The sequence below is a fragment of the Periplaneta americana genome, chromosome 1 (genome assembly GCF_040183065.1).
Source record: "Periplaneta americana isolate PAMFEO1 chromosome 1, P.americana_PAMFEO1_priV1, whole genome shotgun sequence".
NCBI classification, from domain to species: domain Eukaryota; kingdom Metazoa; phylum Arthropoda; class Insecta; order Blattodea; family Blattidae; genus Periplaneta; species Periplaneta americana.
The window spans coordinates 96,429,440-96,456,518 of NC_091117.1; the positions used below are offsets into that span (position 1 = coordinate 96,429,440).

The window sequence follows — 27,079 nt, forward strand, 5'->3', positions numbered from 1 at the left end:
CTGGATCACTGGTTGAGAAGAAATAGCCTTCTGAAGGTGCACTGGAAGGAATGGTGAACGAGAGAAGAGTTCGGGGCAAAAGTAGATATCAGATGAGAGACGACATTAAGATGTATGGATCACATGCGAAGAATAAGAGGAAGGTACAAAATAGGAAAGACTGGAGAATGTAGGGTTTGTAGTGAAAGACCTGTCCTTGGGTTGAACACAATGAATGAAGGAATGAATGAATGAATCCTTAATTCTCTGCAACGACAAACAAATCGTTTACTAATAATTACTACATATGCATCGTGTTATTTTAACAACAAGATAAGCTTAATTACGAAAAATAAGGTGCTAGTTTTGTCACTAAACATAAATATTATTTCAATTTTTTTGTGTAACAAAAAATGTAAACCGATAGCAACGCTACATATAATTCATCGTCAATTCTTATTTAAGGAAGGGATCTAGGGACGTGCGAATATAAATTCTGCAAAATAATTAATATATTGCATAACAAACAGACCGTCTTATTTTATTGCCTACTGTCTATTAAAGCATTATATTTCTTCTTCCACTCATATTGAAATCATTAAAATGCAACTTAGTCTTCATATTTGGACTGCACTGTGTCATTTATTTTGTAATTACTCTATTTCCTATATAGGCGTTCAGATTTATATATTGTCTCGTCAGCCTCCTCCTATCATGATTCACCTCCTGTAACTATCTAGACACATAGGTCCAGGTTGCCAGACGTCCTGGATTTCCCAGGATTGTCCTGGATTTTAATGGTGTGCCCTGTGTCCTGGATTGAGTTATATTTGTCCCAGACTGTCAAAAAAATGGAAAAAATACTTTTCTTTGCTCATTTCTGTAAAATTATTTTAAAAATCTCTTATTCGTTTTTAAGTTCCTGTCCACTCTATTTTCAACATCGTCATCTACATCGTCTGGCGCCACCTATCGGATTGTACTGAAATAAAAACGATAATACTAGACAGTATCTTTATTCTTTACTCTCTTTGGAAGTTGATTTATTATTGATATGATTTAAACATTGCATCATGCATTTTTTCTGCGTAGATCAGGCTGTAATATGACATTATTTTGCAGACTTTATCAATAATTCAAAGTAGATTTCATAATCTAGCAAAACGTAACAAAAATTAAAAGTTTAGACCCTATATAATTGGATGAAATACATAAAGCGAATAAAAAGAGTTGTATTATAACTTTAATTAATTCAAATATGCAGTATCATCACTTGTCCTGGATTTCTGATGAGAGAATCTGGCAACCCTGCATGGGTCGCTCGTTACAAATAGTTGATCCCAAACTCTAAAGGCTTCAGTTTGACATGTCTGATTTAAATAATCCGCTATCCATTCCTGTCGATTACTTTTAGCGTAACAGTTTGGGAAATTAATTGTCAGAATTTGAGCATCCAGAACGCTATTGGATCTAATTCTATAAATAGTTGCACAAGAACTATATGGTCTCAACGCAGTTTTGTCGGCCTGCATAACGTGGAGATTAAATGAAAAGTCCCTCTGTGGTGCGATGCGTGTTTACACATTTCGGCCGGTTTAACGGAAGACTGAGCTCTCGAGACCTGTTTCACATTACAGTAAATGAAAACACATGACTACGTCGTCAGAGTAAGAGTTCGTTAACTCGAGCAACTTAAAAAGAAACGAAATAATTCCATTATGGTTATAGCACGTTGATTAACATAACTGATGAGTAGCGGAGCAAATGTATCCAGAACTGACGTAGTTTATTTTATGACCAATTTCAGGCATAGCAGTCATTTTCTCTAAAAATGTAAATACAGGAGAGTAGTCATACGACGCGTTTGTTGAAATTACAGAAACGTGTTCCCCAGATGCAGCGAATGACAACATTCCTTTCTATGCACAAAGAAACTCTGTTACACCTCTAGCACTACATTTGAAGGAGAACTCGTTGGAAGCCAGTTCTTGTGTAATTATAGGGTTACCCTAAACAATTCTTCGTTTGTAGTCCTTTTACCTCTCGGTATCGAGAATTTACTCTTTCGCTTGACGAACAGACACATGGTAGGACTAAAGCTCAGTGGCTATCAACTTGTCGGATCAGGGATTCACAGATTCAAAACCTGCCAAGGACGATCAAAGTCATTAGCACTACTTCGTCCGAGAGATAAGCAGGTTGTGGGTGTGTTGTAGATTTCTGGCATATTGAATACGAATGTACTTGATAGACTTTGAGCAAAATCAATCAGTCATTTATTACTGAAGCTGAATTTCGATTATAAATAACCTCTGTAGCTTGAAAGTGTCGTTTAAATAAATCGATGGCTGAGAACCACACTGTTCTAAGTTCAACTTTTTATAAGAAAGAAATCTGTGTTTCATTGTGTTTCAGTTCTTGTCTGCATATATGAATCGAACAAAATTGTAAATATTCCTCTCCATAAGGTTGCTATGAAGCTATTTCAAATTGTTTCATGAAGCTTTGAATGTTAGGAGCTTAAAATAGCTTTCCTGAAAAAAAAAAAAAAAAAAAAAAAAAAATGGACTTGGAACAGTCTGGTTCTGGGCCATCGAAATGTTACTATTCGTACTATTATTTTGAGGTGGCTCAGTTAACAGAGCAACTGGCTGAGCTCAGTTAGCAGAGTAACTGGTTACGGACTGCAAGGTCCTGGGTTCAATCACAGCTTATCATGGAATTTTTCTTGTTGCTTAAACTTTCAGAACTGACCCGTGATTCACTCAGCCTCGTATTTAATTGCTAAGTACCAGGTCTTTCCCAGGGGTAAAAAGCGGTCGGTGCATGGTGCCATACGAACTCATTCTAGCGCAGGGATGATATAAGCATGAAGCTCTATTTCCATGACCCCCAAGCGCCTTCAAGTCAGAGTCCTGCAGACTGGCCCTCAGCGCAGCACTGTTAGTCCTAATGCTTAAGCAGCCCAGCTCACCCAAGACCAACACTGCTTGGCGCGGCCGCTTCTTAGCCCTTCACGCTGGGTTTCGCAGCCCAACTTAGCCCACCGCACTGCTCAGTGCGGTGACGTCATCCCACCAGTTGATTGCATTCTACTCTTTTCCTGCTTGCGCGCATTAGTTGTGCTTTCGCTTTTCGTGTGGCATAAGCATACAGGACACAGTACAAAATTAAAATATTTCCCACTGCTGTCGAACACAGATTTTAAAACTGTCCCTATGGTACTTTTTGAAATTTTCATCCGACTTTGTATTTTTAAACTTTCTAGCGGCGATTTTCTCCTTCACTACTTTTTCTCTAGAGAGATTGTATTTTAGAAATTATGCTTTCACGGCCGGTGCCTGTGATGAAGTTTTTCCGGGCTGCTATTACACTATCAAAGTTTTTTGTAAAGATCTTTTTATAAAATATATATTATACAATATATGACAGTGTAATGGGTTTTCTTTTGTAAAAGTTCCTTTGATAAAAGATCTTTTATTAAATGTAAGTGCAGCTTGTTATCTTTGATAAAAGATTTCTATACCTTGAAACAAATATAACTAGATTGTTGCTACCACAAAAATTCTGATATCGGAGTATGAAGGAAATGAAATGTAAATAAATTATTTTTATAATATAATATTAATATTATTTGGGCGAATCCGGAATTGCATATAGAGTGTTAGTTGGGAGACCGGAGGGAAAAAGATCTTTGGGGAGGCCGAGACGTAGATGGGAGGATAATATTAAAATGGATTTGAGGAAAGTGGGATATGATGATAGATAGTGGATTAATCTTGCGTAAATAATAGTATAAACAAATCATAAAATTAACGCGTAAATATTAGTACCAAGTAATCCACGGAAAGCGTGTTTTAAGTAATCCACGGAAAGCGTGTTTTAAAAGATTTTATGTAGTGTAATATACCCCAAATCCTATCTTTCATCAAAGATCTTTGTTGAAATATTTTATCATAATATTCTTTGTCAAAGAACTTTGATAGTGTAATAGCAGCCTCACAGAGACTGTATTTCTTTGCGATGCACCATTATTTGGACTCATCTTGAAAAACAGAAATCAAAAACGAAAACGTTTGAAACAGTAGCTGACCGTTGATCGAATCGCACACACAAGCACAAACCCGCGCCAACTCAATTCATAAGTAACTGATAGAATCGGAAGCTTGGGCTCCTGCTTTGATACAAACAAGTTCACCGCACTAAACCGCTCCACAAGCAGTCCGCCGCTACCCGTGCGGTGGTGCAGGGTGACGTCACGGTCTAGTTCCGTGCGGCACTGCTTAGCCTAGTGAGGTCAGTGGTGTATCAGCCCGTGGACTTGGGCCGATCTGCTCGACTCTGCTACAAGTACGGGGTGTAGCCTATCAGAAATACGGCTATACGTTTGATTGCATTGTTACAGTATTATTATTACAAGAAATATGACATTACTGTTGGAAAGACAATCCTTCAAATAACAACAATACCACATCACAACAATGCTAAGCTTACGTCATTAGTCTTCTAGATGGTGCTGAACGTGCAACAGCAAATTACAATTGCTGCCTGGGCAATAATGATCGTGAGGCCGCAAGACTGGCGAGCCGAGATTTTAACGTAGCAGTGTAGCCGTCGACTGTGAGTACAAGTGGAGAAAACGACTATTGGCAAAGGGAAGCATCTAGAAAGGAAAACCTCCTGGAAGGCCTCGCAGTAGCACGGATGCAGCAACAGCGGGAAGGATTCTGGAAGCGTCCAACATTAGCCCACGAAAATTGACCCGCCAAGCTGCACATGAGCTTGGTATCAATCATGCCAGTGCGTTTCGTGCTTTGAAACGTGAGAAGTACCATCCCTTCAAACCGATATACAGTGGCTCAAAAAAGTATTCACCTACATACTATCTTCAAGTGTAGTAAGACAAAACTAGCAGAAAATAAAACAGTATCGTGACACTTGTATAAAAATGTATTGTTTATCAGATAGGTAAATACAAAAAAAATATATAATTTTATCTCTTTTCAAAACAATAATATATGAAAACAAAACAAAATGTGTGTCATTTCACCTCAAATAAGTATTCAACTACAAAAATTTAATTAATTCATTGTCCTTTGTCTATCGTTAATATCGGGTGGGCCCTCCTTTCCTCTTGATAATTTCTAGTAATCTTCATGGGATTGATTTGACAAGCTGTTCTGTTTTTTCTCTAGTGATTTTCCCCTATTACTCCAACAATGCTTCCTGTAGGTCGTCTTTGCTTGAGATCTTGTGATTTCTTATTCCTTCTAAATCATGGCACAGATTTTCAATCGGATTGATATCCGAGGATTGTAGTGGAGTTACCATCCACCTGAAGTGTTGTACAACAACCACAATCTTGTGTTGAAGGCGGTATATTTGGGGTGAATATATAGTCACCACTAAGGCCCATATTGTTCACACTGTTGGCGAGATGAGACATCAAAATTCTTATGTAAAGAATGTGGTCCATTATATCATATATAAAATAAAATTCGCCCACACCATTAGCACTCTTGCAGCCCCATACTAGTACTGATCCTTCCCAGTGTTTAATTGTGGCTGATAGAATTTTTTTTTTTTCCTTTTGTTCACAATTCTTTTGCCGCCACACTTTTATCCGTCCATCTGACTTGAAAATGGTAAACTTGCTTTCATCTGTGAAAACAATCTTCATCCAAAAATCATAGCTATCACTGACATGTTCTTTAGCATAGTTATGTCTCTTTCTTCTGTTAGTCTAGTTGATGTGCGGTTTTCTTCGTGCTGTGGGGCCATAGTATCCAGCTTCGTAGAGAATATTTCGTATTGTTTGTGCATTAACACACTTTCCAGTTTCATTCTCCACTTCGGTTCTAATCTTCGGAGCAATCAATTTTGAGCTCTTCTTTAATTTTCTAATTATCTGGCGTTTTTATGACTGACATACAGAAGGACGACCACATCGTACTTTTTTGTACTTTTCCTTTGATTGAACCTGTATATAATGCTCTTAACTGTATCTCTAGATCTGTTTATTATCTCACCCATTTCCTTGAAAGATTTACCTTGTCTAAAGCATCTAACTGCAATTTTCCTTTCTTCTTCAGTCGTTTCTTTACCTTTCCGCTCCATACTTGGTCAACCCTGATAAACTGCTTGCACACTGAAAACAACCTCACTGCAACAGTCGTATACACCAACTGAACAGAGGGAAACTGAAAGAGTGAGGATAACTTCGTGGATTCTTGTTTACTAGTTGAATACTTATTTGACCTCTAAATTGACACAGCTTAAAGTTAGAGCTCTATTTGTAAGCAAAACAGAAAACTTGTACAGCTGAAATGGATTTACAAGAATGGTGCTAATATTAACTTCAACATGAAATGCAGACATTAAATTCATTATATATATATGCTATTTGAATAAAATGTAGTATAACGACCGAAAGTTGAATACTTTTTTGAGCCACTGGAAACAGGTGGGAAGGAGAGAACAGACAGAATGGTCAGCCCGTTTCCCCTGATTTCACAGCCTGTGACTATTGGTTGTGGGGTTATTTGAAGGAGAAGGTTTATGCCCGGAAACCGAAAGACGTCGACATGCTGAAAATAGCAATCGGGGAAGAAATTCATTGTATTCCAATGGATATGTATCCTAAATCAATGAATGACTTCCCAAAGCGTTGACAATTATGTTTGGATGTGAATGATGAACAGTTTGAGGCAATAAAGTGACTTCTTGTAAGTGACTCGTTTAATTTGAAGAACTGTCTTCCTAACAGTAATGTCACATTTCCTGTAACAATAATACTGTCATCACATGATGCCATCAAACGTATAGGCCTAATCCTATTTCTGATGCTCTCCGTTGTGTGAAGAGACTGCTACTGCTATTGTCACTACAAACACTGCCACATCTAGTACTACCATCACCATCACCATTATTCTTCACCCCACCCCCACTACCTATATCATCACTACTACTGCTTCTACTGCTACTTTTTCTGCTGCCAACACTACTACTACCACGGCTGCTACCAACATCACCCCACTAAAACCATCAATATTACTACTGCTGCTACTCATTCTACCACCACTATTGCTACTGCTGCTACCACCGCCGCCACCACCGCCGTCACTATCACCACCGCTACCGCCACCACTACTAGTACTACTATGAACACTACCACTGCCATTAATATTACATTCGTGACTTGGGGGACAGCACAGAGACTGGTTTCTGCACAAAAAAGTACAAATATTCATGTTCGAGTAGAGTTTGTATCACGAACGAACACTGCACTCGGTTAGCATCAAACCTAGCCTCGTCATAGATTGTGATCGTTTATCCTGAATGCAATAAAGAGAGAGAGATAGGAGGGAGGGGTAAGAGAGGGAGAGAGGGAGAGAGAGGGAGGTAACAGAGAGGGAAGGTGACAGAAAGGGAGGGAAAGGGAGTATGAGAGAGAGAAAGGGAGGGAGATAGAGAGAGATATAGATATAGAGAAAGATAGAGTGAGACAGAGAGATGGAAAGATATATATATATATATATATATATATATATATATATATATATAGAGAGAGAGAGAGAGAGAGAGCTATAGGTATAGAAAGATATACATATATAGAGATCTGGAGATATTGGGATATATAGACATATAGCGATGTAGATACAGAGTTATAGATATAGAGAAATAAAGAGAGAGAGAGAGAGAGAGAGAGAGAGAGAGAAAATGAAAATCTGATGGAGTAAGATCAGGATAATAGAACAGTCCAGCATATACAGCCACGATGCTCAATACGTAGTAAATATGCATCCATAGATGCTAACCACTAAGATCGCTAATATCGTCTCATCACAGACAATGCAAAATACCCAACCGGCACAGTTTATTGTTCCTAGCATCCTCACAACTCAAGCTTCGTGACTGTATATACTAGACTGTGATAATAGGGTGGATGTGGAATGCAACCGAGCTTTTGGATAACTACTTTTGTGTTCTTAGCAACACTGAAACTGGCATTATATTTAATGATGCAAAATCAATTGATGGAATCTCCACGGTTTTTATTTTTTGCGAACTCAAGGCTACTGAATTGTTGGCAATAAATCTCAGCAGTGTTGGTTGCATTCCTCGGAAGCAATTTTCATAGTAGATAACGTTTTTTTGACCCACAAAATGCACAATATCAGCTTACGTGAAGAAAGACCAGTTTTTGGATGGGGAGTAGCTTTTCGGTTAATGCTTAGCCATTCTTTTATGCTCTTGATGCTGATATAAAGACTCCATTTTTCGTGACCAGAAACAATCTGGAAGAAAAACGATCGATTTTGTTGATGAATTGAACGATGACGAGGAAACAATGAATCACAACAGTAAGGCACTGATTTGTTTTTGTTCAAAATGTAAGGTATTCATACAACCAATATATGTATGTATGTATGTATGTATGTATGTATGTATGTATGTATGTATGTATACACACAACTATATATCGATGGCTAAGAAGTGAAACCTCTATCTACAAAAAAATTGTCGTTTAGTTTAAGTACACTGTTATTTAGAATAACTACGTTGTTATTATGTTCACAAATTGGACAATTCACTAATATTTTGTGATCTTGCAAAGCAGAAAATATATAAAAATTTGTGTATTTTGAGAAAAATTAATTTTAAAAAAAGTTGATTTACCTGCAAATTTACAAATAGGAGGTATCACTTCTTACCAATAGATATATACAATATAATACTATATATATATATATATATATATATATATATATATATATATTACACATACGTGGTTGTCGGAAGAAAAATAAAGAAGGTAAACTTACGAATTCTAAATGAGGCAGTAGAGCAAGTGAACAGCTTCAAATACTTGGGATGTATTATAAGCAGTAATATGAGCTGCAGCCAGGAAGTCAAAAGGATAGCAATGGCAAAGGACGCTTTTAAGAGAAAGAGGAGCATCTTCTGCGGACCTCTGGAAAAAGAACTAAGGAAGAGACTAGTGAAGTGCTTTGTGTGGAGTGTTGCATTGTATGGGGCAGAAACATGAACATTAAGACGAAATGAAGAGAAACGAATAGAAGCATTTGAAATGTGGATATGGAGAGGAATGGAGCGTGTTAAGTGGACAGATAGAATAAGAAATGAAGTTGTGTTGGAAAGCGTGGGTGAAGAGAGAATGATGCTGAAACTGATCAGAAAGAGATAAAAAATTGTTTGGGTCACTGGCTGAGAAGAAACTGCCTACTGAAGGATGTACTGGAAGGAATGGTGAATGGGAGAAGAGTTCGGGACAGAAGAAGATATCAAATGATAGACGACATTAAGATATATGGATCATATGCGGAGACTAAGAGGAAGGTAGAAAATAGGAAAGATTGGAGAATGCTGGGTTTGCAGTGAAAGACCTATCCATGAGTAGAACACTTACATGCATGCATGCATGCATACATGCATACATACATACATACATGCATACATGCATACATGCATACATACATACATACATACATACATACATACATACAGTACATACATGGTGAGAAGGGAACCTATTACATTAATTCACAGAGGTAATGGGTCATGTAACTGCGAACAAGTTTTGTCAAATAAGTTTTTTGATACGTCCAATAGTTTTGAGAATGAGAAATGTAACTTGTTGCAACTCTGCAAAGAGTGGGGATAAGTGTAATTGCAATCATCCACTCAGCAAAACTTGCGAGAGGAGAATGTAAACAAAACGTCTCATCAGATTCGTTTCCAACATATTACTGTAGATCAAAATCTATAGCAGTGGTCGTCAGCACTCGCTCAATTGTGTTACGGGTTAAGCAGTGCATGGCGACATGCACCCGCCAGCAGCCACGAATGCACGCTGGTGCTGTAAGAGACCTCCGGGTGAGAGAAGCTAGCCCAAGAGTGCAGTGTTCTGAAGACCTAAAGTATTCAATGAATTATGCAAATTGTTTTATTTGCAACATTTTTTTTATTACGCTGTAATCTCTTTGACTTTAAATTTAATATCATGAAACATTACGTTAACAGGAATATTAAGTAACATGTTAAGTGTTACGTGTGTACAGTAGTGGCAAAAAAACCGGACCGACGGAATAATCAAAGTCCCCGAAATGAGCCACTGCGCATGGCACGCCCACATTCACAAGATAGCGAGTAATTTACTGAAATTGTTGTAGTTTCGACTGCTGATGTAGCCCATTTCGAAAGCCATTAGAAAATAAGCTGGTAAAATTCATGTTCTGGGAGTAATAAGTTAATTAAGTAGTAAAATATCGCTGCAAACGAGAAGTATTGGGAATAAATTTGAATAAGAATAAAAAAAAGTTCCCTTCCCAGGCAGGATTCGAACCACGAAAGTCTTAGTTACCAGTCTATCGTGGCTCTGGAGTGAATAAAACTCTGAAATCAGCTACAAGGGTCGGTGCGGCTTTTTTTTTTTTTTTTTTTTTTTTTTTTTTTTTTTTTTTTTTTTTTTTTTTTTTTGCCACTACTGTACAATAATTTGATCGACATTAATGTGATGGAAAGTTATGTTTACATTTTCCTCTCACAAGTCTTGCGGAGTGGGTGATCGGAGTTACACTCACCCTCAATGCGGAGCAACGATCTCAAGGAGTACAGCTGCTCTTTGCAGCGTTTGCAACACGTTACATTCTCAAAACTATTGGACGTATCAAAAAACTTATTTGATATAACTTGTTCGCATTGACTTCTTCTACTACCTTTTTCAATTAATGTAATAAGTACCCTTCCACCCTTTATATGTATTTTACTCCGTGCACGTCTTTGTCTAGCCCTGCTCCAACCTACTATGTTGCAGATTATTGATTTTGAATATATTTTACGTATTCATACGCCCCTGTTCGCGAATTGGAATAACAGATATCGAAATGAAGTAAATGACGGCATATTTCACCCATATAGGCTATGATACGATATGTGATACGATATGATACGTATTTCGTTGCAGCACTTCTTTACATGTAATAATGTACCTCACATTTCTCTGTATCCGGTGCCACCAATAACATATTACAGTATTATTACAATAACACATTATTAGCAGTACACGTCTGCACACACTAATTTACACTATGTAGGCTACCTTTTTATTACTCGATCTAATTTCCACTTAAATATTGATCATATATTTTATTTGCTATTCTCTCTTTGTTCATTAATCCTAATATATCTAATATTGTAGCCTATACTACTTTCAACATCCCCCCCCCACCACTTTTTCTCTCTCTAACTAATATTCACTATAATCTCAATTTTACTTTTTTTATATAAATTATCATATTGTACTATTTATCCTATTTGTTCTTTGACCTTTCCTCCTATCTTTCTTTTATATTCATTTACTGTTCCAATGTTCAAATGTTAGTACTAATTTTATGCTGGCACTTGTTCACTTCTCATAACACTTTTTCACTATTATTATCCACTCTTTCCTATTTGTGCTCACTTTCACTTCCTCACTACTCCACTGACACCTAATCCTTTCTCACTATTCTTACTTCCTACAAATACTTACATTTTATCTCTACACCTCTGATTATATACTTCCTCTCTCCCCTACATCTCCCGATCTTTTTACAGTTCCATTTTACTTGCACTTTTTGATTACATCCCCACATTTTTTAATCGCATCTAATATCTCTGAAACTATAATATCCATATCCTTAGCTTCGCAGGTTCTGACCTTTCTTTACTGTTTATCTCAGCCTTATTTCTATCTCCGTCTTTCTTTCTATTTACTTCTTCTTTTCTTTCATTTTCATTATCTCTAACACTCACTGACCATATAAATGGGTTAACTATGCTAGTACTGATGTGAATACTTTCTTCTTTTCTTCTTTAATTCCTCTCCCCCACGCTTTCACTTTCATATACTAGATTTCCACTTTACTCACACCCTTACTCTTCTCACTACTTTCTTCACTACTCCAGCTTTCCCTTTTTTATCCCCACTCGCCTTTTTTCTAGCGTCCGTGTTTCTTGTTCCATTATTATCTGCATTTCTTCTGGAGTGCGCTAACCTTACCGCCATCGTATGTAGACTTGAATTCCGCTTACGATACATGATCACGTTACTGTTTTCTTATCCTTGTTGGGTCATTATCTTTACACTTCCTCGTATGTAAGTCGACGTGAGTATGGTGTGCGTAATGTACCTAAATACGATTCCATAATGTTGTGGTATCGAACATTTGTACAAAAAGGTTCTGTGTTAAAAAAAAATGCAGGAGGTCGCAGGCGAAACCCAGCACGAGAAGCAGCTATCTCTTGGCTTGGCCCCCAAACTCCCCAGATCTAAACCCTCCTGACTTCTTCTTGAGGGGTTTTCTTGAAGACATTGTCTTTTCACAGAAACCTAGAAACATTGATGACCTGAGAGTAAAATTTACTCAAGCTTTTCAACAATCACCCGTCTTATGTTACAACGGACATGGACCAAGAGGTCTATAATATGAGAGAGGTATCATCCCTATCCTTTTCCCTGTTAACCGCTGCTAACTCTTCTGACCAGCACTACGAGCGCTACCATCGTTTCTTACCAACATTTCGCCACTGAATTCAGACTCCAAGAAAAGAAAAATGAGCATGCGTGCTTTTGGTTTAAGTTGTCAGTCCTGTTAAGGTAGGAAGGCGAAAGGAAAAGAACGAAGGCGAAGGAAGACATCTTGCAATGTAACTGCGGATAGGATGGCGAAAGCTACTGCTCAAGACTATCTTCTACCCATACGTACCCATTATGAATATGTGATGTATTAACTGTTAGCAGTTTTCACGAACTGATGTTGAATATGGCCATAAAAGTCATTTAAATATGCGCTCCTGGATATATGACGTGTATCGTCTCAAATGCAGGTAGTAAGGCCGTAAAAAGCATTACGAGAGGGGTTCGGCCGGCGCCATGTATCGTGTCCCGGCATAGCTCAGTTGGAAAGAGCGCTCAGCGCGCAGAGCTGAGAGGTCCTGGGTTCGATTTCCGGTGCCGGTACGAATTTTTCTCGTATTAAATAGTAATGATACACATTGGCTACTTCATACTAGTCGTGTAATATTCAAAGAGGTGGGCGAGACCTCGTAATGAATATGTGATGTATAACATATAACTTTGATAATAACTTTGGAAATCTGATTTCTAAGCCTGATGTAGTACAGAGATTTACTAGCCTCATTCAGGATGAAGTTTGTTTTGATTTCCTTGCACCTTCCTATAATTCTGATTGTAAAAGATATTTGGTTTCATTGTTCACAAGAGTATTGATTCATGCAAGATTACGGGGAATGAATGAAAAACTGTCAAGTGATAACAGAAAGGAAGGAAAGAAAATGAAAAAAGTCCTGCATCAATAAAATGTAGTGTTATGCAATATAATTTCGTATTAGCCTATATTATATTATTTTATGTTAGCAGTTTATTGGTGCAAGATGTTTTTTTTTTCTTTTTTTTTTTTACATTATCAGAAGACATATCTTCATCCAGTTTTCTGAGTCTTGCATTGATTTAACATTATAGTGTGAAAATAATATATTTTCCAGTCAAAGTTACAGTGTGAAAGAAAATCAAAATTAACACTATTATGAATCAAGCTCATTAAATAGCTTTATTACATCATTCTGTGACAGCAGATTTTCTAAGCTGTTATGGAACATTTTGGTCATCATTTTTACACATTCCAATAAATGCGTTGATGGCAACTGAGTATCTTCGGTTACTTTTTCATATTCCTTGAACATAAATGTTATGGCCTTTGTATTTTGCATTGTCTGCAAGAGCTGCACGACAATTAACACACTGTTTAGCATCACATGCCTTCTTAATAATATAACCGGCAATATATTATAATGCATTTGTATTCACGAGCTCATTATCAACATCAGAGAAATTAAAATTTTTCCCTCACCAGCTATTAACCTCTTTCACAATTTCATTTGTTACTACAACATAACATTATTTTGAGCAGCAGTGCCCGATTACTGTACTGGATATCATTGCGGGAAGAGTTACCTGGATTGTTCTACCATCCTTATTTCTAATTATGCAAAAGTAAATCCCTAAACAATCTTGATTAATACTCCAAATTAAGAGCAACTGCGTATCAGTGCAAATTTTTAACAACTTCCCATAATAATGTTGCTCCATTTAAGTCATAAATCCAACCAGATGTGGATGGCACATGCACAGTGTCACTATTTATAAATTTAACAGTACTAAAAATTCAACATTTCTTTTCACATGGATACACGCATAGACTTTTCTTTCACAGCCACACATACTGTCTTGCTATTCTCGAAAACTGTACTTTCATTCAGTGAATCAAATGTCATGTCCATGTTTCCTACAAATTCTGCTCTATGCGCTGCATTTCCTGCATGTACTGCCAGTGTTGGCAAGCAAGAAATGTCTGCAGCTACCGAATGGCTTAATGTCCGTCCTGGAGTCCTTACTTTCATCCGTCTCAATCCACTTGCATATACATGTTTATCATTAATTCTTGTTAACTGAAACTGGTTAACTTCATCAAATTTGTATACTATAGATCTATATGTTTCCATTTTGCTATTTTAGTCTTGAACTATTACGTTATACTTTTTCAACATATTTCGTCTACATTTCAAGAGATGGTTTGTGGAAAAAAAAATTCAACAATTATCTGACCGTTTGCTGAATAAAATGGTTGATGTGGCTTTACTCCAAGCAAGATGTAAACTTTTTGGTTATTAAGCCTATGCTCATATACATTTGCTATTGCCTTAAAGCCAACGTTCTGTAATATCTGAATTTCATTGAAAAATAAGGTCTACTAGACATGTATCAGGAGTATTAGAATTTTTTAAAAAGTAATTCTTACCTGCTTGTAATTATGACAAAACCAATTGCCATAAGTACACACAAGCACCTGATTCGCAGTTTTACCCGATAATGAGTGTTTTCCAAATCTTTCAAACTCATCAACAATATCCTCATTATTATTGTTAAAAGTTAAACTGATATTTTGTGGTATTTCGTTGCATACTCGTATGTGACAGCACAGCTCACCTGTCAGTCATTGTCACAGGCATATTTTAGCTCATCTAATATTTTCTCACAAAATCAGCATCATTTGTATATTTAGAAAACTTATTTAGAAGAATGTCTTTACAAGGAAATTTAATGACTTTCTGAAAATTCTGTTGGACTTGGACTTTGTAAAGAAATATTAAGGATTTTACATTTCAATTCTGATGACCAGTGACATCCCTGAGCAAGTCGTGAACAAGAGCTGTACAATTTCTTTATTGATTCATATAATTGCTCAGGCATAAGTTGCCTTATTGTGCAAAGGGCTTGTTCTGTCTTCAATTCTTATCGTACCTTGTTTTCCCTTTCCATACTCTAGCAATACAGTTGGATGCGAAGACTTCGAATTTTCCTCCTTTTTGATGTTAGTCTTTCCGGAAGAGAACGGGAGTGAATGTTTTGAACTACTTCTGTCTGCATTCTAAGTGGAGATACTTCTGGGGTAATGTCAAGCTTCTTAGTAGATGTTCCTTTTAGCACTGATGGTGTATCAGAGTAAACATTTCAGACGAACATTTGAAGAGCTGTGTGCCTTTGGACTTTACATGTGCTTGTGAAACTGGATGCGGAAAAGTGATCCTAGTAATCGCTATTGTGTGATACTGATTGTGGCCAAGGTTGTATGTCAAACACAGGAGCCATCTTATCTTCTCGACACATTAAACAAAGCTTGTGAAAGGTACTATATATCCTATTTAACATTTCATATAATTTAAACACAATGACAGTTACACTAGCCTTGTATGTTATCACAAGGCTTAACACATTGTAACCGCTCATTTGAAACATCAATATTTATTTGTACAAGACAATAAGAATACAGCATTTCAGACTCCGATTTCTACCGAGGATGATTTGAAATTATTTCCTTCATAACACAATAACTCTAATGATATATCTAGAAATTTAAGAAAATTAAATAAACTGATTTCAAATATTTTTTTATGAAATAATCTCCGATTTCCAATAGACTGAAATATACATATGACTTTTTGTACAACACTTTCCTGTGATGATTTTAATTATATTGTACTAATAGTTAATTTAGGATCATGAAATCTTTTTTGTATTTGCAATAAAACTGTAGAAGTTAATTGTAACAAAATATCTTTTATGTTTATGAAAAAAATATTGTTACCTAAATAAATTTAATGCATTTTAACAACAACAGATTTGGTTGGTCATGTCTAATTCATTTCATATTTCACAGCCCTTTTCCTACCCTCATTTCCTGGCATATCACGTTCTGAAAATGCTGATGGTGTTGACTCAAGATCTTTATTCCAACAACAAAAAAAGCAAAATTTTAATAAGGATGGTCACATGGCCACATTTCAAACATTAATATAAATAGCAATATAACGGAGAGGAGCAGAGAATTTGTAAGTAATTAACGGCGGAAGTTTTTTGAAATTGTAAATAACAACAACAATAATAATAATAGTAATAATAATAATAATAACAATAACAATAACAATAACAATAATAATAATAATAATAATAATAATAATAATAATAATAGAGGGGAGGTGAAGAGAAGTCTTTTGAAATTCCCGCAATTTTTTGTTTGCTTGTGCCGCTCCTCTGGAAGTTGTGAGAAGCTTCTTGACAGATTACACTTAATCCGGCTTATGAACCATTCATATATATAGTCCTATTGACATCACCGCCGTGATGAGTTGTGTAGGGTGCGCAATGGGGGTCATGTTGAGCTCTGAGGAATATACTATCTTTGTGTTGTATGCACAAAATGTCATCAAATAAAGTTCGGTAGTAAATGTTTTACGGTGTTTTTATTTTATCCATACCAAAACGGATCACCCTGTAAAATGAACATTTGGCGTTGAATATGAATGAAAAGAGAAAAATTAGACAATCGGGAACTGACAAATATTTGAAAAGCGCACTAATGGAGATCTCAATTTTACACATTAAATAAAGTTGAATATAATCTGCAACATGGACATAAAATAAAAGATTTCAACATGGCTATTTATTACATCCAAAATAAACAGCAAACTTCCTGTACTCCTCAATGTGTTGTTCCAGAACCGGATGCCGTTCATCGTGTTGGAGATTCACGCCCATACTGCGTTCTAAAAAGGACAGTGAGCAGATATAAAAGACTAATTTGGCTAGCCACATTATGCAAGTAGGCTTCTCTAAAGGTGTAGAAATTGTTTACCAATTTAGACCAATATTATAGCTGCCGTGTGTGCTTAAGTGGAATAAAGATTAAACTTCGAGAAATTGATTTTGCGATGACCATATACTTTGTTACAGGAGAATGGAGAAAGTTACACAAAGCAGCAGTGCATGCACTGTATACTTGACCTAACATAATTAGGAACATTAAATCCAGACGTTTGAGATGTGCAGGGCTTGGTAGCACGTATGGGTGACTTCAGAAATGCGTATAGAGTGTTAGTTGACGGATCAAAGGGAAAAGACTTTTGGAGAGACCGAGAGGTAGATGGGAGGATAATATTAAAATTCCTTTAGGGAGGTGAGCTATGATGCTAAGATCAACCTTGCTAAGGATATGGACCGTTGGCGGGCTTATGTAAGGGCGACAATGGACATCCAGGTTCCTTAAAAGCCATTTGTAAATAAGTATAGGCCTATATTATTTTGAACACCTTCCATCTGGACAATCAGTATATACGAGTTACCTGGATGAGGGTTTTCCGCGGTTTTCTCTCAACCGATTAAGAGCAAATGCTGAGTAACTTTCGGCGCTGTACCCTAGACTGATGCCTCTGTCGTTATCACCATCTCACTCAGACGCTACATAACAATAGTAGTTGATAAAGCATTGTAAAATAACAAATTAAAAATATATTATTATATTATTTTGAAGTTTAATACATATGTACTTTTGTAGTTTTTGCATTTTTTATACAGGGTAAAAAGTAATTAAACCAACAACCGATAATCTCCGGAAGGTTGTATGGCACAGCAAAACAAACAGTTTTCTCTGTCATATTTTCCTCAGAGGCTTTATTAAACCGGCAGAAGGCGTATGCGTTCTTCAGTTCATGAGGACTCTACAAATTCACATTTTGTTGTACGTCTTGACCCAGTGCAGTGCTTTATTAAACCGGTTTGGTGGCCCGGATATTTACTGCAGCGGAGGAAATGAACGATCATTCTGAAGTCTTTCACCTCGTTAGACAATCCATGTCCCGCCGATGTAACCTTTGTGTACAACTCAATGGAGGTTTTTTTGAACATCTTTTGCAGTGATTTTGGTGAGTAAATGTTTTTGATCATCTTTTACAGTGATTTTGATGTGTAAATGCTTTATAACAGACTCAAGCAATAAAGCATGGCAATGGTTTGTGTTGCGTTAAAAACTGGTGACTCTCGGAATAGTGCCTCACAGTACAATATGACATTAAAGAAAAGTGTTTGTATTGGTGTCCCATACAACCTCCCGGAGTTTGTCGGTTTAATTACTTTTCACCCTGTATATTATTACATGCTGTCTTTATTTTACTCCATATTAATGCTATTGTACTGCGCCCGAGCATGAGCTTCTGCTCTTTTGGGCTGCAATGCCTAATGTAGCTGAAACCTAATGTATTAAATAAATAAATTTGAATTAGAAAAAAATACCGTCATTATCATCATCCAAACTACTTCTAGCCCTTGTCACCCTCAATTTTTCTAAGATGATAAAGCAACATTCGACGTTCATAGTAGGTCTCTGTAATCATCTATTTAATTTAGTACAAAGTCGTTGAGTTGTTACACAACACAAGCTAAACATGAAGCGGATTTGACATTATTTAGTTGTAGGCCTAATTGGATGATTTACATTAGTAACGTAGTAAATGAGACTATCCTAGAAGCACAGGAAAAATTGTATCGTAACTACGGGTATATTTCTCTATTCGCATGAAGTGATGCAGATTCCCTCAATTGACTGTAAAAATAACTCTCATAGATTTGAAATATTGCTATGAACTTTGATTAAAATAATTAATTATTTTTCTATGCTATTGAAATCAATTCAATTAACTTTTAAACCAGAAGTGATCAACAAACATAATTAAAAGTCTCGTTTGAATTAGGTTTGCTCAGTATTTCGAGAATAATAATAATAATAATAATAATAATAATAATAATAATAATAATAATAATAATAATAATAATAATAATAATTATTATTATTATTATATTATTTATTATTATTATAATCCCGAAAATACAGAGTTATGAACATAGTAAGTGTATGTTGTTGTTTAGTGAAGTGTACGAAGAAAGATTTGAACCTCATTAGTGACATCAATAAGTCATCGCTCATGAGCACGCCTCGGTCTAGGGTAAAGAAATGCATGAAGTTAAGAACGCACGACTGTGTTATGTAGATCGAGAGGAATGGGAGATTGAAAGTATAGTTACTTCTTGTCTCAGCTTGTAAACATTCAATTACAGTGGGGCACAAAATAAATGTTCACGTTTACAGATATTATAATATATATACACTACCGGTCAAATGTTTTCGATCAGCTATGAAAACAACTAGGGTAGTTCACCCTATTATCAGCCACCTCCCAGTAGTCAGTCATCTTGGCATAATTATGAAAAAAATAATTACATCAAAGAATATATACATATTCTGTTGGCTCACCAGTACTCTGCCATTCTTTGTCCTGCCCTCGAACCTCTAGTAACCTCTGATGTGAGAAATATAAAGCAATAGTTAGCCTCTAAACATGTTGTGGAGAGCACCATGTTGTTGTTGTGTGATATTCTTGTGCATTGAACAACGTGCAGTGTGATATTTACGAGGTCAGTATTTCGTTATTATAAGTCATAGCCATTTAAAACAGTGATTGAGTGACTTGAAATATTCTAGAATAGTTAAATGAGCACTGAATTTGTGTTTTAAAAGTGTTAAGTTAAATATTTCATTGGAGCTGACTATAGGTGGCTTCAGTAAGATAGAGAAGCCAGTAGTCAGCCTAGGCGGCTGACTAATGGTTCACACTGAGTTTAAAGACCATTTCCTGTCATCTGCAAGCTTAAAGCCTGGCCTTTAATGTCAGACCATGGTATTTTGGTTTAAATACATAAAACCCAGTAGTCAGCCTAGTAAGACAGATAGAGGCTGACTATTGGTATCTTGATTAACCTATAGTCAGCCACCATCTCAAATATTAAAATTTAAATAAAATAATGTAATAATAATAGTGTAGAACTCATGAGAAGTTACCTACAACTTGCTCCCTAAATATACATTTTACAGATAGGCCTATAAATAAAAATGTTTTCGACTAAAAGGGTGAAAAGACCGATTCACCAATATGAAGAGAGGGTGTTAGTGGAAGCTTTGCTTGAGATTCGGCAAAATAATTTAAACATTGGTAAGGGACATTGCAGGAGGGACAAAATTTTGAAGAGCATCATCAGCAGAATGGCGTGAGTTATTCCATGAAAAGAACTTTGCCCAAATCGAGGAAACAAAATTAAAACATCAGAGAAAAGGGGAGAGGGAGAATCCAAAATCTCTTATGGAAAATAAGAAAGACAAAAAAGGAAATCCCCGATGCAAATCCTGATCCAGATGATGAATCTCAGGAAGAGTACAATTATTTAAGACAACTGTGTACTGCTTGTAATGATGAACTTATTAGTGACGTTGAAGATGACGATTTGAAAAATATTGGATGTGATAATTGTTCAAACTGGTTTCATTTCAAATGTACTGAGCTTAATGCATTGCCGTATGATATTGCAGCGGGTAAAGAATTTCACTGCCAATTTTGCCAATATTGTTTCAATAGTGTCTACCTCAGAAATGCCTTTTGTAATTCCTTCTAATTTTTTTTTTGTAATACTGTATAATGAAAGAACATGTATAATGTTTATTTTACCTTATTCTAACAGTAAAATTGAATTTAACCTAAATTTGGTTTAGAGGCTGAGTACTGGTTTCAAACTGGCTGGACGCTGGATTTATGTGGCCGAATACTGGAGAATTTGTTACTACTAGGAAAATGTATTATTTTTAGTCCAAAAAGTGTAGTTATAATGTTATGTTATGTGAAATTTCAAAACTAGACTATTTGTTTGTAATGGTGATTAATAAAGGAAATAATGTTAAATGGTTTTCTTATCAGAAACTACTCTAGTGTATTACAGTACTGTTAACAGGCTGACTAATAGTGCAGTCACCCTATATACTTTATTTCAATGTACAAACACATCGGAAAAACTAAATAGACTAACAAACAAATATTTTCTCTCTCTAGAATTATGATATATCGTATGATAAAATATTCAAAACGAAATCCCTGTTTTAACCACAAATCCATAGTTGTGATAGGTGATCGAAAACTTTTGTCCGGTACTTTTACGTATATACATATAGTGTCTTACTAGTACAGAAAAGAATTGCCTAACATTACATGTTTCCATTTACATTATACTATGTATATTTTAAAAATCTAAAATAATAATTTGACATTCTATGTCTCATTTTGATGTTTAAGGTCTGTCCTGAGTGTGTAATTTAATACTTTCCATTTGTCTTTTGCTACTACATTGTTTTTTTAAGAATCTAGTTTTATGTGTCGTCATACCCTTTTTGCACAATTTGCAAAATAAAGTGCTTTTCCTTTAATAAGAAAATATTCCTTTCCGAACTTCTCTATAAGTTCGTTCTCGAGGGAACGCTTGGTGCTCTTCATTTTCGACATGTTCCTAAGTACTACGAATTATAAAACAGCGAAATTAACACTAACACAAATATGGAAACATAAATAATTACATAAATAAATTTAAATGGGATAAAATATAGGCCTACTTGTTTACTCACAGAATCCTAGACGTATGGTGATGGCACGGACCCAGGCCAAGCAACAATAGAAAGGTAATGGACCTTGTTACGAATCCAACTGTACTCTCGCAGTGCCACCCCACCCCACGGGTCATGACGTCAATTATACTCCGTAAGTTGCAAACTTCAGTCTGGTGATTCGGTGACCCTACACCGATGCCTGCTCATATGGCAACTAAATCAGAATATAATGGGGTAGGTTGGCCAGTTCCTTTCCCCTCTAAATGTGTGTGTAGGATCATAATTGAAGGGTTCAGAGCCATATTGGGCCAAGCGCCATATATTAAAACGGAGAAACCGAGGGTTAAAATGAAGTGAGTACCATAATTCAATGAAAAATATAGTAAGTATTATAATGTATATTCATTAGAACTAAATGATACGCAAATCTTCATTAAACTATCGTATTCACTTAACTTTAACTCTTGCTTTCTCTGTTTTTAATAAATGGTGCATGGCCTACTATGGCTCTGAACCCTTCAATTGTTATGAAATGATATGTAATCTCAAAACCAGATATTAAACACTTCTTCTTTAAGAAATCCTCTTTCGGAAGTAACAAAATCCTATTCACTTTCTTTCACTTCTTATATCCTCGTGGTGTATTATATCTACGAGGCACCTTCACCGTACAACGTAATTTAGAGTCATTTGTTCGTAAAATTAATCAATGCCCGTCGTATATGCGCTGCCGCATTCAATCCTGAACTTTCTTCTCATAAACATTCACACATTTAAGACTACCATTTTATAACAATTTGACGTTCGGCGCTGTTACAAAATTATTAACGCGTTCTAGGACTATGACAACTTATCCGCTGTGAATATAGAGTATCCAACGCCCACTGAACGAATATTTCACTTTTATCACTGCCAATGTTGCGCTATAATCGTATATGCAAGGTAGGCTATAACAAAAGCCTAAACTAACCAAACCTAACCTGTCAAAGAAGTAACAAGCTATACTAAATATGTGTAAAATTGGTCTATGTCTCTATAGGGGGTGGGACATATTTAAGTAACACGGACCATTTCTTAAATTTCCTAAAATAATAAACATTTCAAAGAGATGCAAATACATAAATCATAACACACTATAAAATAATGAGTTACATACAAATTAATTATTAAAAAGAACCCGAAAATGAATTATTGACATTAAATTTAGAAGTTTCCTTTAAGCATTTATGAAATCCTTTTGCTTTCAGATAATAGGCCTATAGTTTTTAGTCTATTTCTTAAACATGCAGGTGAAATGTTAGGATTATAATTATGTATATTACTACCACGTTATCGAGAACAAATGTATTTAAGTTGAGATGCCTTGCATTGGTATACAGACACTAAAAAGCTTAACGATATTGGATGTTCTAAAGTTGAGCTACAAAATACATAAAACAAAAGTAAATAAGGACTTCTTGTAGTTCATTTTCTAACAACATCCTAACTTGTTACTTTAATGGTTTAATTCTGTTTACATATCTATAGTAACGTATTTTAATAAAAAAAAATACTACACATTCACTGTGTAAATAAAATAATATTTCAGAAAAATTACTCTGAAAATAATAAAAAAAGTATCTACATCTCCGGTCTTGGTACCTGGAGTCACTTCTGCAACAAGGTGAAGAGTGTTGTAATTTGTAAATATATTAGGCGATAAATTTCAGGATCTCTGCTGACGATAAAATTATCACGTATTGATAAAGCAAAAAGTACATAACTACACCTGAAACCGAAATTTAAGATGTGAACTAATAATAAATATATTAACTTTATATACGTAGTAGAAAGGAAGATAGATAATATCACTACGTTTTCATGGAGTTTTCAAATCGATTTGAATACATTTACCGTATTGAATACGACCACCCCGATTCCTGCTTGCTTACAATTTTTGATACGTATTAGTAGCAATTTGAATACAGAAGCTGAAGTTTCCTAAGTTTGGTTAACATGTTATAGACATGTTAGTATTTTGGTCATCCTGTAGACCCTGGCTCTAAACTACGTTGCGTTTTCTAAACGAGGTGCATGAAAACTTAATATTCTGGCTTTTAATGTAGAATGGTAATAATGACTTTTTTTTTGGAAAATATAAAATATTATGTGTTGTAACACGACTTTTCAACATAAAAAATTGTGCTCGCTTTTGGTAACAGCTGACATATCAAACAAATGACGATAATTTACGCGCTCAGCGTATTGCAATCGTTTTGAATACGATACACATTTTCCTGAAACTCAATCCGGACTGAATAAAATTCGATCCTGCTATTTTAGGTGTATCAATCTTGAGACTCAGATCGTTTTTAATCCCCGTCTTCGTGGAGATGTCAATACGGTAGGCGTATGCAAATTGATTTGAACACTCCATGAAAACTTAGTATATGTTAGTAGACATGTAGCTAAGTTTATAGGTGCTAGTAGCTCCTATACAGTATAAAATATAGACAGTGATTTTCAGATGACTAGGTTACGATTCTGTTACAATAAATGATGAACGAAAAGAAATCTCCAAATTGATTCAAAATCTAAGAGACAAACTGTCCAAAGCTGCTGCTGCTGCTGCTGCTGCTGCTGCTTCTGCTACAAGTGTCACATTAATCACCGGGAATCGAATCTAGCTTCTTCGATAAGTAGCGGTCATTTAACTACGTTAGTTTTACAACAGTCAAATTATGGGCTCCAAATTGTGGCTTAAAAACGTGTAAATATACGTTACATTAGATGGAATTAAATTGTCGCCTTTGCCATCAAAATGTCACAGAATTTACTAGGAATTGAAACAGAATTCCTCGCGTGAAAAATGGTTAGGTAGGCGACTTGAAAAACGTATACATAAGAAGAAAAGCTGTTTTTGAGGTGATGCGCTATTGAAAGTAGTCTAATTTTGAGAAATTTTATGCTGTAATATTTTTTACTTTCGCGCTGATAATGTATGGTTTCATGAGGAGTGAAAATTTTGTGGCGTAATATCAATATATTAAATCGACAAACTAAATTGGTAGAAGTTGTGTCAAAAAATAAATTTTCGTACGTTTTCAATTTTCAACGACATGTATTCATTTCGTTTCTCAATGGTTAAAGTTAGAGTGATGAAACTTGGCATACTTATTCATTAGGCATAATATCTCCGTTGTGAAATGGAATAGGCTATTTGATTCGCTGTTTTCAGCATAGTTTTATTGCTAGAGAATTATACGTAAAGCAGTATTATTTTTTATTAGTGTTTTAACGTTGAAGAATTTATATTTATATATTTTTACACAATATGCGATGTTATCTTTAAGAAACAAAAACATATTTTAGAAATAGAATTTCACTAAGAAAATTAAAAAAAAAAAGAAAAAAGAAAACGAAATAAGTTTAATTTATTTTAAGTGTTTATGAGAAATAATTGAAATTTACAATGTGTGATTATGATATCGATATGCAAACTCAGTAAAGTTTCAGTTCTCTAGCTCAAAAATTTTGAATTTTAGAAATTTCAGTAGAACATCGTCTTAATGCTTTCTACCGGTAATTTCGTCCACATATTTTCGGTGTTATATTTTATAGTTCGAAACTAAATTCAGAATTATTTTTTGCTCCTACCTGGAAATTTAACGATTTTGCCAAGCGTTATAAACAAATTATAAAGCGGAAGCACAGGTGTTTACGTTAATAAAAATAGAAATGTTGTAAAGTTCTTACATGTGCAGAGGTGGATGAAGTCCTCGTCACTCGCGGAGGCTCCGTCTTCAGAGATTGGCAGCCGGAACACTGACTCTTCTCCTCCGACAGCCTGCGAGCTTGACAGCGTGATGCGCGCGCATTACACCATCGATTCCTTGTGTCATCTCTGAACACCATAACTTTATGGTTTTGAAAATAATTACATCATGTTATCTCATTCTTCAGTGTTTATTGACTTCAGTTATATCTCTTACATTAATTGAGTAGGCCTACGGCGAATTTATAGTTGCAATTTGAAGAGCTCATGAACTCAATACATCTTGTGTAAAAGCGGAAAATGTTTATGCAGTGCATTTCATTATTCCCTTTACTATCTGAATTATATGGAAAAGCGTAATAATGTTCTACACGATTTTAGTAAGACATTAACAATTAAAAATGCGACCTAATAAAATTCTAAAGTTTCTACTAAAAAAATTCACAGAGTGGAAATTAAATAAACCTGCAGAATATCTTATGTTGTAAGTAAAAATTAAAGTGAATATCATATTCATGTAAAGTTAATACTTTTTTTTTAGAAAAAAAAGTTTTTTCTCCCCCCCCCCCCAAATATTTAACATCCACTATTCGGTAACTACAGGGTTGATTCCGATCTCTGATAACGAATTTGAATGACTCATGTGCGTCAGGAATCACACCGACAGCTGAATTGCGGTGAGAGGTGACAGACCAGTAGTGAGTGATTTCATAATCAGAGTGCACGGTGTATCACAGTAGCAATGTCCAAGAAACGGGTACATAACAACTCTTTCCGATGCCAAGTACAGTTACGTGAAAATCATAGGAGCCTGCAAAAATCGTGGTTTCGTTATTTCCAAAAGAGGCATCTTATATGTATCTAATAAGACTGGCAAAGCTCGGATGGGATTAATTCCAGAGTGGAAAAGGCAAGCAAATCCACCCCCCGTCACAAGTTGCCGCACCCCACGAGATGATACAAATTAACTCCATTCGAGCTTTACCAATCTTATTAAGAACACAGAAGATGCCTTTCTTGGAAATAACGAAATCTCGTTTATTGCAGGCTTCTTTTATTTTAACTTAACTGTACTTGGCATCGGAAAGGGTTCTTATGTACCTCTCCCAAAAAGGCTCCATTTTCTTGGAAATTTTTGCTGTGAGTCGCCGTGCACTCTGACTATGACATCACTCACTACTGGTCTGTCACCTCGCGCCACAGTTCAGCTGTCGTGTGACCTCTTACGCACATGATGTCATTCATATTCGTTATCAGAGATCGGAAAAAAACCTGTATTAAGAAAAGGATCGTGATTTTTATCTATATCGACAGAAAAGTTAATAAAGAATCATTTATCCCTCTGGAGTATTACAATAGAGTGAACGGTTTTCGTGTAAATTTAATTTAAAAGCCACTAGTTTCAAGCAACTGAACAATCCGACCAAATTGCAAAGTCGTAGCTGGA

At 35.6% G+C, this 27,079-nt stretch overlaps 1 protein-coding gene across 1 annotated transcript in view; it reads right to left on the reverse strand.

The window, feature by feature from the left end:
* The window catches only part of LOC138698454 (uncharacterized), a 659,361-nt gene extending 633,694 nt beyond the window's left edge, over nt 1-25,667 (reverse strand). Inside the window, exon 1 of the mRNA XM_069824399.1 lies at nt 25,614-25,667. The gene's annotated coding sequence lies outside the window, so the exon portion shown is untranslated. The remainder of the gene's footprint in view (nt 1-25,613) is intronic.
* Nucleotides 25,668-27,079: the final 1,412 nt, after the last annotated feature.